The sequence below is a fragment of the Ornithodoros turicata genome, chromosome 2 (genome assembly GCF_037126465.1).
Source record: "Ornithodoros turicata isolate Travis chromosome 2, ASM3712646v1, whole genome shotgun sequence".
Lineage (NCBI taxonomy): Eukaryota > Metazoa > Arthropoda > Arachnida > Ixodida > Argasidae > Ornithodoros > Ornithodoros turicata.
This window is the reverse complement of record NC_088202.1, coordinates 145,888,544-145,898,661: the sequence shown is the minus strand read 5'-3', so window position 1 is coordinate 145,898,661 and position 10,118 is coordinate 145,888,544. Positions and strand designations below refer to the sequence as shown.

Here is a 10,118-nt window from a genome sequence, read left to right as displayed (position 1 = left end):
CCCTATTTCTGTAATTCCAGATGATATTTTCCTCACAGTATTTATGGTAGTAGTGACGGTATTTAAATACTGTATTTCTATTTTGTATTTAAATACTCATGCTGAAAAGTATTTATGCAGAGTATTTAAATACCTCTTTCAACAAAGTATTTTGTATTTATATTTAAATACTCAAAAAATTTATTTATGCCCATCCCTGAGCCTTGGTGATCCCCTTGACCTGCACCGCAGCTGCTGCATGTGATATTGCCAGAAGCTTAGCCGTCGAAGAGCATACTGGGAATCGACTTCCCTTGCCACGCTGATGGCATATAAAAGGACGATGTAGCTCTCCTTACACTCGCCTTCAACGAAGCCGTCTGTGAACATCAGAGTGTGAGCGTGAAAGTGTGTCACTAATGAGCAGTGATGGCCAGTAGTTAACTACATGTAGTTAAACTACCTGATTGTAGTTAAAAAGTAGTTATCACCTGCTTGCAGAAATGTAGCGGCAACTACTAGTTAAACTACTATTTTAAGTAGTTAATTACAGTAGTTAGGTTACTGAAGGCGCCAACTACTTCCGATCTTGCCGCAAGCATCATATTATAATATGATGAAATGAAAGAAAACAAGATCATCTACCAGACGGATGTCTGTATACAGTTCCCCTTGAAGTTGGCCCAAGGTGCATACTACCCCCAGTCCCCCGCGCTTTCCTATCGCTCCCTCTCCATCTATTCCCGTCCGTACACTACGCCGAATAAGATAAAAAAAAAGCGTGGCTGAGTAAAAAAAAAGAAAAGAAAAAAAACAAAACAGCTGCTCGCGCGTGTCCCACGTGCGCACAAAGACGTCTTCTGGTTCCAACATTGTGATACAAAATCGAGGTTTCCGCCCATACCTGCTCCTTCGCGTCTTTCCTGCACAGAACCCTTCGGCAAGCTTTTCTCGTTTTGTTGTACAAAAAAGGGGGTGAGCTGAGCTCATTTCCTCGTTCGGTCGCCCCCGCGTGTGACGACAGCAACGCCCAGCAGCGGATATGCAGGGCAATATATACAGGCACCAACAGGTTTTGTTATACAGTATATCTACTTCTTCCGTCCGCGCAAAGACTTCCTCCGCACCTATACCATGTCTTGATTGCCTCGTTTTTTTTTTTTTTTAATTCCCAATTTTGCGTCAACAGCGCGGAACAACAGTGGCAAGGAGAAAGACACCTTCTTTCTTTGAAAAGTGAAGCTGAAGTAGAGGGGGTGGGGGTGCAACCATGTGACGTCACAGCCATTTTTTTTTTTCTGGTTTCGGTTTTACGTTTCTCTGCGTATAGTAGACGCTTGGAAGGTAAAGTTTCGGAATTCCTGTACAACTGCGCCCGCACCGTGCTAAAATTGCGTTTGCAGAGCCTTCTCATTGGCCCTCGAACGTAACGTGACATTTAGGAGACCCCAAATGGCATTTTCCATTGGTCTGTAGTGTTGACTGATTAGATATGAGTCACGAAAAAAAAAGCTACATTTCTGCCCACCATTTATGTGTGTATTGCCATCGAGTAGAACTATCTATGCAGGTAGCCACCCTTATGCCGACGGAAGCTCTATCACACATCACCAGATAACGACGTTTCCAAGGGGAGATTGCTTTTTGTACGTGCCGTATACCATGCGAACAACCCTTGAAACTCCAGAAGAGTCGCTACGGAGGGCTGCATGTACAGTCCTAGTGGTGCTTAGTCAGAACTTGATGTTCTACTCACAAAAGCCGAGTCCATGTGAGCTGTCGGCGAGAGCGTTGCATAAACCCATATACAACGACTGCTCACGGATGATGTGTGCACCCAGCCCGGCTCTCTTTTTTTCTTTCTTTCTTTCCGTTTTCTTTCTTAATTTTCCATTTCTTTCCTTTTTTTCTGTTTTCTTTCTTTCTTTCAGTTTTCTTTCCTTTTTTTTCGTTTTCATTCCGTTTTTTCGTTTTCTTTCTTTCTTTCGTTTTCTTTTTATGAAAGGAATAGCAAGTCGATCTATGCCTGACTAACCTTTCCTCGTTTCTTTTTTTCCAATAAACATATCCCCCCCCCCCCCCCCACACACACACACACCGTGTTGCTTGCACAGCGACGTCCTTCTGGCTCCTAAAAACTTTGTGTACGCTTCACTCGAGCTCCCTTGTGCTACTATTTCTCTTCGAGCTATAAGAGGGTACATCAGGTGCGCTCTACTTAAGATTAACGACGGGAGCGTATCGAAACAAGTACGCTATCTTATCGTCCTTGCCGTAAACGCCGTCGCCACTGGAGTATATCCGTGGTGCGTAAATGCTGGCCCCAAGCCCTTCTGTCGAGTGGAATTCTTCGTTGGCTGCAAATGATCCGGTTATTCTGACTGGCTCCGGAAGTTCTATTTTACGTCCGTATTCTGCGCGTTCTTTTTAATTGAATTAAAGTACCGCTAAATAGGGCAGAGCTGTACGTATGGTCTACGCAGAAACTGTCATCTTTTCATCTTATATTTATTTAATTTGTTTGTCCTTCTCTTCTTCTGCCGTCTTGTGCTTTGTCCCTTACTGTGACAGTACATCCTTATATTGGATAACTTGTTCTGATGTTGTCGCCACATGTGATATTCAGATTGTTTCCGGGAGGCTCCACCTATAGCCATATGCTATACGGGGCCCCCACTGTGTACTCTGTATGACAAATACTACTAATAAAATTGAATTGAATTGAATTCCTTGAATCCGCTTTCGTTAACAGCGCGAATAAACTTTTTATCTGCGTGCCACGGAAATTCTCAGCGAGCAGCCATATATGAGCAGTGATCATGATTTATGTAATGGCTCACAGACTAATTGATTGATACTTAATATCTCTCGTACTTACGTGTCTTTTTGATGTCGTTATGCTATTTTCGTCCGGCTAATACAGGGTGTGTGCAGAAAAACATGACCCGCATTTTTACATGTAACTCGTTGTCTACTTAGCCGATGAACTTCCGGTGGCGCACGACGGCGTATTTATGCGTGCGAAAGCTACAAAAAAATCCTGGAAGCCATACTCAGTGTAAAAAAATAAACAGAGCGCGAAAACATGAGCTTCCATGCATTAGAATAGGGCGGGCATGACAGTGCATGGTAGTGCATTTCGGTCTCAGGAGAGTTGTGTGCAGGCACCGCTAGGGGTACTGCCGATGAGCATCCATGTGGGACATCGTTTCGATTTATGCACCGATAGCTCCCCTAGCGGTACTTGAACACAACTCTCCTACGTCCACCGTGTTGCCCTTTCACATACACCCTGTTGTCCACCATGTTGCCCTATTCTGATGCACTGAAGCCGACGTTTTCGTTGTTCCGTTTATTTTTTAAGCTGAGTATGGCTTCCACAATTTTTCTGCAGATTTCGCACGCATAAATGCGACATCGTGCGCCACCGGAAGTTCGTTAGTTAGGTAGGCAACAAGCTATGTGCCTAAATGCGGGTCATGTTTTTCTGCACACACCCTGTATTACCGCTTGCATAAGAAAATCGCCCACTGACTCTTATGCGACAATGTCACGCCTCATCGTCATCAACATCATCGACGTCGCTTTCCACTTGCTCCTTTTTTTTTTTTTGTTCCTAGGAAATGCTTACAGCACTTTCTGTGCGCCCCATACTTCGCTTTGTAACATCCGCTCGTGTTCCTATACTTACAATACCGCTAAGCTCATCAGAAAAAACAGCGCGCGTGCGTCTATATACTCACTCATACGGCGAGCTTACGCGGTTAATCGGCGTCATAATTCTCGATCGGCTACGCTGTGTCAACGCATTCCTGCGGAGCACGCCACGGGCACGATTTAGCGCAGCATTTCTTATCAGGGAAGAACCTTGAAGATTCTATTGCGGAAGAGGTCGTCCGAGATTTGAAGTCTCCTTCTCCAGTTCCTCTGGAAAATCGGAGAGAGGGGCCCCGGTTGGGGAAGCGAGACATCCGACACACCGCGTGCCGCAAGATAGGCCTGGCGGAAGCGCGTGTTTTCTGGTCGTGTGTATGGTCGCTGATCAAAATAAACGAATATACGTACTACAAACGTCAGTGACGTCACAAAAATATTTTTTTTCTGAATCATTTCGACAAACGGAGGTTCTATAACCTGCGCTGGAGTGTCAAAGGACCACCGTTTATTGTCCATCACGGTACATAGCCACCGTACAGGAGGATTCTGGGTCCAGTCATCCGGGTGGTCGATGACAACGCAACAGTTGCTCATGTTTCGGTTGTTTGAGGAGCTTGTCCGAAGGATCCGCTAGGGGCGCTACTCATCGGCCCGCGAGATCTACGTCATGATTGGACGATGGAAATTTGAATTTTGAACGCGCAGAAGCGGACGTACGCGGCTACCAGTAGCAGACGACAGCAACAGCTCCCTTGAAAACGCGTAGAATGATGACGATAATCACCTTTAGGAAGAAGCGTCTCTCGTGGGACATCCACCGCTTGTACAAATATACTAAGGAAGCCTGAAGTACAATGTAATGCAGAAATTCAGGAAGCAATAATCCTGCCGATCAGTGGCGCCACCGCTAGCTTCCAAATGCGGCGCTAGGAAGTGGTGCCTATGACATGGTCGTTACGATCTCGTAGGTTGTGGTTTGGACAGCCATCTCCATATTAGATGCTACTCAAGCCCGTAACTACTCAATTACTACACGCACTCCTCTGCAGAAACCACGTTTTTGTGCTGCGCTTTAGCAGACGACAGCGTTTCTGCTCAATGTCGTGTGCTCGCGGAATTTGAGAGGCGTTGCCCCGCTATAAATTGACGGACGAAGGCGCTTCCTTCCACGTTCTCTGCCGCCGCCTTTCCTAATCTCGCTGCTACGTGTGTTCTCCACGTGACCTGCTGTTTGCGGCCGCTGCAACAACTGGATCCTCCGTCGTCTGCTATCGCGTGTGCTCGTCTGCGCGTGTGGGCGACATTTCGTTCAGCTTTCCGGCAGGCTGCTGCTGTGGGGGTGCAACACAACTGTGCAACGACTTCTCCTTCGTTTCCGTTTCCACTTTGTTCCCGAGTTTTGTTGGATACGAACCGTTCCCTCAGTGGTGGCCGTCGAAGTGTTTCTGCCGTCGTGTCGTCTGCGTGGTTTATTGTCGTCTGCCAAGTGTGTCGCGGATGAATAAGCTCAGCCGAAATAGCCTCACGGTGTGAGTGACGTGTGATACCTTTAGTGATTTGTGGTTGTCGTCGGACGTTGACTTTCGTGGTTATTGAAGGTTAGTTTCACGATATTTTATGAGTCACAAAGCTGTCATTGATGGTTCGTTTGTGAATTGGTAATCGTTGTCGTCTACTGTCTCGAAATTTTCGCGACACGTCTTGACGAGGCGCAAGGTATTTCGTAAAGTCGGACACATAAATATGAATTATTATTGTATTTCGTGTTCTTACGGAACCAACTAGCCTCGCATTTGAAGTGGCCCGCACGATAGGGCAAGCATTATGAGCGTTGCAAGAGAGAGAAAGAAAAAAAAAAGAACTTCTTTATCGCTGCATGTTCTCGAACGTTGGCGGAGATAAAGACTTGCTGTAATCGCCCTTCGGAAGTCTGGCTTTTTAGCAGCATTGGAACGAAGATTAGCGAGAAATAACTAGTTGCATGCGGCTAAAGCAAGAAACAGGAAATCCAAAAACTTTATGTACGTTAATGACTTAATCCATCCTGTAAAGGTTCCGAGAATCCTTAGACAAACCATAACCAACTTGAGGTGACATGTTAGGAAGCCATAACTGCATGTTCGCGCATGCGTTGTGTGTCCGACGCCAGCCAGTGTTGTTCGTCTTCCTTCAGGTTGTAAGGCTCTCTAGAAGTGACTACTGTCACCTCAGTGTATAGGTGGGGACGGTTATTCAGAAGAAGTCTGATAACGTAGCGACGACAACAGTGGCCATATCTGCCGCTACGCCTGGGTGAACGTTTGAGCAACACCTGCCGCTCAGATGCAATGTGTACAGGCTGTACGCACTTGTGCGGGATTCGTGATGCAAGAGGCCTAATGAGCTCTTGGATTAGCCAATATGAGAAGTAATTGTATTGTGCCCATGTTGTATAGTTCTAAGTTTTTACCAGCACGTAAGTCAGAGAATACCAGCCTGAATGTGGAAATGTTGACTAACAATAATTGCTACACTGTAAACTGAAAAACACCCTTATGGGTGTAAATGGATTGTCCTATAACTCACACCTCTTTTTACACCATATGGTCTGGAACACCCTTTTCAGAGGGTATATTCTGTGTAAAACACCCTTTGAAATGGTGCCTTTCCTTGAAAATGCCTTCTTTGCACCCTTTAAACACCCTTTTAGGAGGGTGTAAGATTGTGAGACACCCTCCCAAAAGGGTGCATAAAGGGTGCAAAAGACGTCATTTTCAAGAAAAAGCACCCTTTCAAAGGGTGTTTTAAACAGAATATACCCTCCGAAGAGGGTGTTCCAGACCATATGGTGTAAAAAGAGGTGCGAGTTATAGGACAAGCCATTTACACCCATTAGGGTGTTTTTCAGTTTACAGTGTACGATAGCAGAAAAGTCATGGACATGGAATCCCAGAGCCTATAGTGCACCTTTGAGGCGGCCCTCGGGAATTATTAAATCTTGTAGTCAGTGACAACATAACTCATACACTTGGCCCCGCCCCCACACAAGAATCGCTCCGCGCGCGCGCGCATGTAGTGCGCCGCGGCCAAGTGGGGACTGGGACAGGTCCCCCAAGGTCGCCATTTTCCCATGTATTTGTTCCTATCCCGATGCGTGCAATGCCGAAGGCCGCCCTTAGATACCCCATTGTTACCAGACGTTGGCTTGCGTGGATTGTAGCGCGCTAAAGATCCAGTTGAAGCACAATCCAAGCCAGGCCAAGTCACCGAAGGAGAAATGGACGACTGCAGCGCCTGCGGCGCCTGGTACAACAGGTACGCTATGTGATGCACGCAGCCGTGCACTAGATCCTTCCGATCGCTCAACACGTTTAAAAACGGGACCAAAAAGTGAAACACGACAGAGAAAGTTGTTATACGCGTTTTATTTGGACATATAAAGACTAGATTCATTCGCAGAAACAACAAAGGCATTTTGCCGCTAAACTTAGCGCGCTGAAGTGATCCGGAACGGCAACAGTGGGGTATCTAGTGGCGGCCTTCTTCGTTGCACGCTTTTCCGAGGTGAGTTTGGGGGACCTGGACTGGGAGGAGAGAGAGCCGGCACTACATCGCCAAGCGGGGGCGTCGTGCAAAGGCTGGTAGCCAATCGCAGGAGCCTTCCACGGAGGAGTGGGCGGTCCCGATTGTAGGACTTAAGTTGTCGCTGACTATAGTGAGCTTTGGGGGTTAGTCTCTTTGATTATCTAAGCGCATCTTTCCTTGCTGTTTTCTCCACCCAAGGGGACCACCTCACGGCTCAGTTAGGAAGACGCGCGTTGAGTTTGTGGGATACATCGTTAGGTTAAGGTATAGAGGAAGGAAACCTAAGGAGACCGCTCCCCCGTACCTTTTCAACGCATGAAAGTGTAGTGCAAGTGCCTGCTATGTCACGTGAACAAACTGACCAATCCGCTACGAGCTCTCGCCGTGTGTGGGGCAAACAGTGCAGCAGTCCTCGTATGGCTACGCGCGACGCCGCCACCAACTGTAGGGCAAGAAATGTGGCAAATGGTCAGTCACTGGTGTTCCGAGGAAACCGTGAAATTGTCTATACACGTGGTTATACATGTATGAATTGCCAACGCAAAAAAAAAAAAAAAAAAACGGTGGGGCTAAAGGTTTCATCCATGCCGCATGAAGTAATTAGCCAGAAAAAAGACCGCTTCGACTGAATGCCACCTGGAAGTAATTTGTTCTTGCTCTCGCTACCCAGTTGCGTTTAGCTCAGTGTGAGATGGGAACGTCACATTTGTTGTCAAGACCAGAAAAAGGGCAGGTGTGGCGTTATGTTATGAGGTATACCGACAATATGTATGATGCAAACAGAAAAGAAATCGCAAAGTTTTATTGCGAGCCGTTTTGCTGCAGTGCCTCGATTCAGACTACTGAATTAAAGGAGCATGGAAGGACTCGGGAACAAACATGTTGGGATAACTAGAAATGAAGATTACAAGCCCTGGTACACACATTCGCACAAAAACTACGAGCGTAGCGCGTAACCCTGGAGAGAACAAGAGATCCCACTTTCAAAAATCGCGGGTCAGAAAACTCTCGTCTGCCAGTCAGCGACGTCATGTGTCTGGCCAATACCGAGGCGAGCGCCTTCCTTTTTGCACTCTCATTTCGCGCCGCCCGTCCCGCGTCTCGACTGGTCGCTCTCGCTAGCAGACGATTTTCGGTGGCCAATGAAAAGTACTCTGCCACCTGACGTCGCCAGACGCGAGGAGCCGCAGGGCGGGGTCGCCGCCTCTGCGCGCTCTCTTGCAAATCAATTTTCTCGGTAAATTCGCAATTCCCAAAGGAAATATTTTACGTGACGGTTCCTGAATGTAGTATGCTCATATGACGGAGTAAAAAAAAGACATGTTCCATGTGCCTTCCATGCTCCTTTAAGCTAAGACGAGAACATATATTCGCCTTATATCAGAGGCGGTCCGTATTCTGAGCTCTAGGGCAGCTCCGTGGCATGTTTCCGTCAATACAGGTAGCTTGGCAGTGCACAATAAAACCCGAGGTGGTCAAAGAGTGGGTGAGGGAGAACGAGCGAGAGCGAGGGAAATTTTGTCCCACAAAAATGGCGTCTCCAGAACTTCCGGAACTCTCCGAAGGTGACGTCGTGCAACGAAGATAGCTGCGTGAGCGAGGGCCCCTTTCAGTGCTCTTGGCTATGGGATGCCCTGAGGCTCCATCTATAGGTAACATTTTAAATAACACTCCCGTGACTACCTCTTAGCAGCTTACCTTAGAGAGCAGCCTACAGGTTGGATGTCGGCGTTCGCATAGGCGACTACCACGTTATCCGTTGCCAAGCGATAAGGGTTTGAGACTACATCTCGCGATTATCAACCTCGTCACCGTGGTGTTCAGACACCCCGGTGCCCGTCGACGGGGTGCCAGTACTCGCACGATGTCATAAGGAACAAAAAGTTGTTATCGAAATAGCGATATCATCCAGCAGACCTCGTTTGTTCTTCTTCTTCTAAAATTGTCGCACTACAAATTCTTTTCTAGCGGAGATATTTCTGAGTATGATGACAACACTGGAAGTACACAACGAAAATGACGTCACGCACTGGCAGCGGAAGTTGTACGAGCGTCCCGGAAGTGAGCTCACCACCTCCTGCCCCCGCATCGTCGTTGTCGTCTGCTTGCGGAGTTGATCGTCTGCTACGAATAAGTGCTTTCTGTGCATGATTGTGTGCGATGATGGAGAAGTTCTTACTCAAGGCTCTCGGCCGATCTTACACGTATTGTTGCGAGACTTCGCCGACGAGTGGCAACGATCTAGCCGGAGTGCGCCGAAGAAGTCACGGCGGGAGATCTTCCGCGAGGAAAAATAGAGCGAGCGAGAAACGGAGTAAGTTACCCTTTATTACGTGCCATTTACTGTTCTTCTTTTCGCAGACTACGGCGAACAGTATTTACGCGGTTCGAAGTCGATATCACGGAGTTTTAGAATATTGGGTCGCAATTTGGGGGGGGGGGCACCTTTTCCGTCGGCCAGTACCGAACACCGGGGGGGGGGGGGGGGGGAAGGGCGGTGCAAGCGCTGCTCAGTGGGCTTTGTGTACGTAGACCTGTGAATCAATACGATGCATGAAAAGTTTTTTTCTAAAACCAAACGTTCCATTAGTTATCTCAGACTAATACCTGGCGTCCGGCGAAAATCCAGTAGAAGCCGATGGCAGCCCAGTCACGCTGAAAGGCGAGACAAGGATGAAGGCCCCTGATTGGCCGGGTGGAATGTGTATAACGTTGCATTTTTTGTTGGTTGTCACGTCGAGACTGGGAGGTACCCGGGTTCGAATCCCGGTGCCGGCTGTGCTGTCTGTCTGTGCTGTGCTGTCTGGCGTTTTTCCTGGGTTTTCCTCAGACGCTTTCAGACATATGTCGGCACAGTTCCCTTAGAAGTCGGCCCAGGACGCACATTTCCCCCAGGGCGTGAGTCGTGACGTTGCCCA

At 47.6% G+C, this 10,118-nt stretch overlaps 1 protein-coding gene across 1 annotated transcript in view; it reads left to right on the top strand.

Moving 5' to 3' along the window:
* The first annotated feature begins 4,862 nt into the window (after positions 1 to 4,862).
* Positions 4,863 to 10,118, top strand: part of LOC135386313 (centaurin-gamma-1A-like) — an 84,660-nt gene continuing 79,404 nt past the window's right edge. The window contains exon 1 of the mRNA XM_064616153.1: positions 4,863 to 5,234. The gene's annotated coding sequence lies outside the window, so the exon portion shown is untranslated. The remainder of the gene's footprint in view (positions 5,235 to 10,118) is intronic.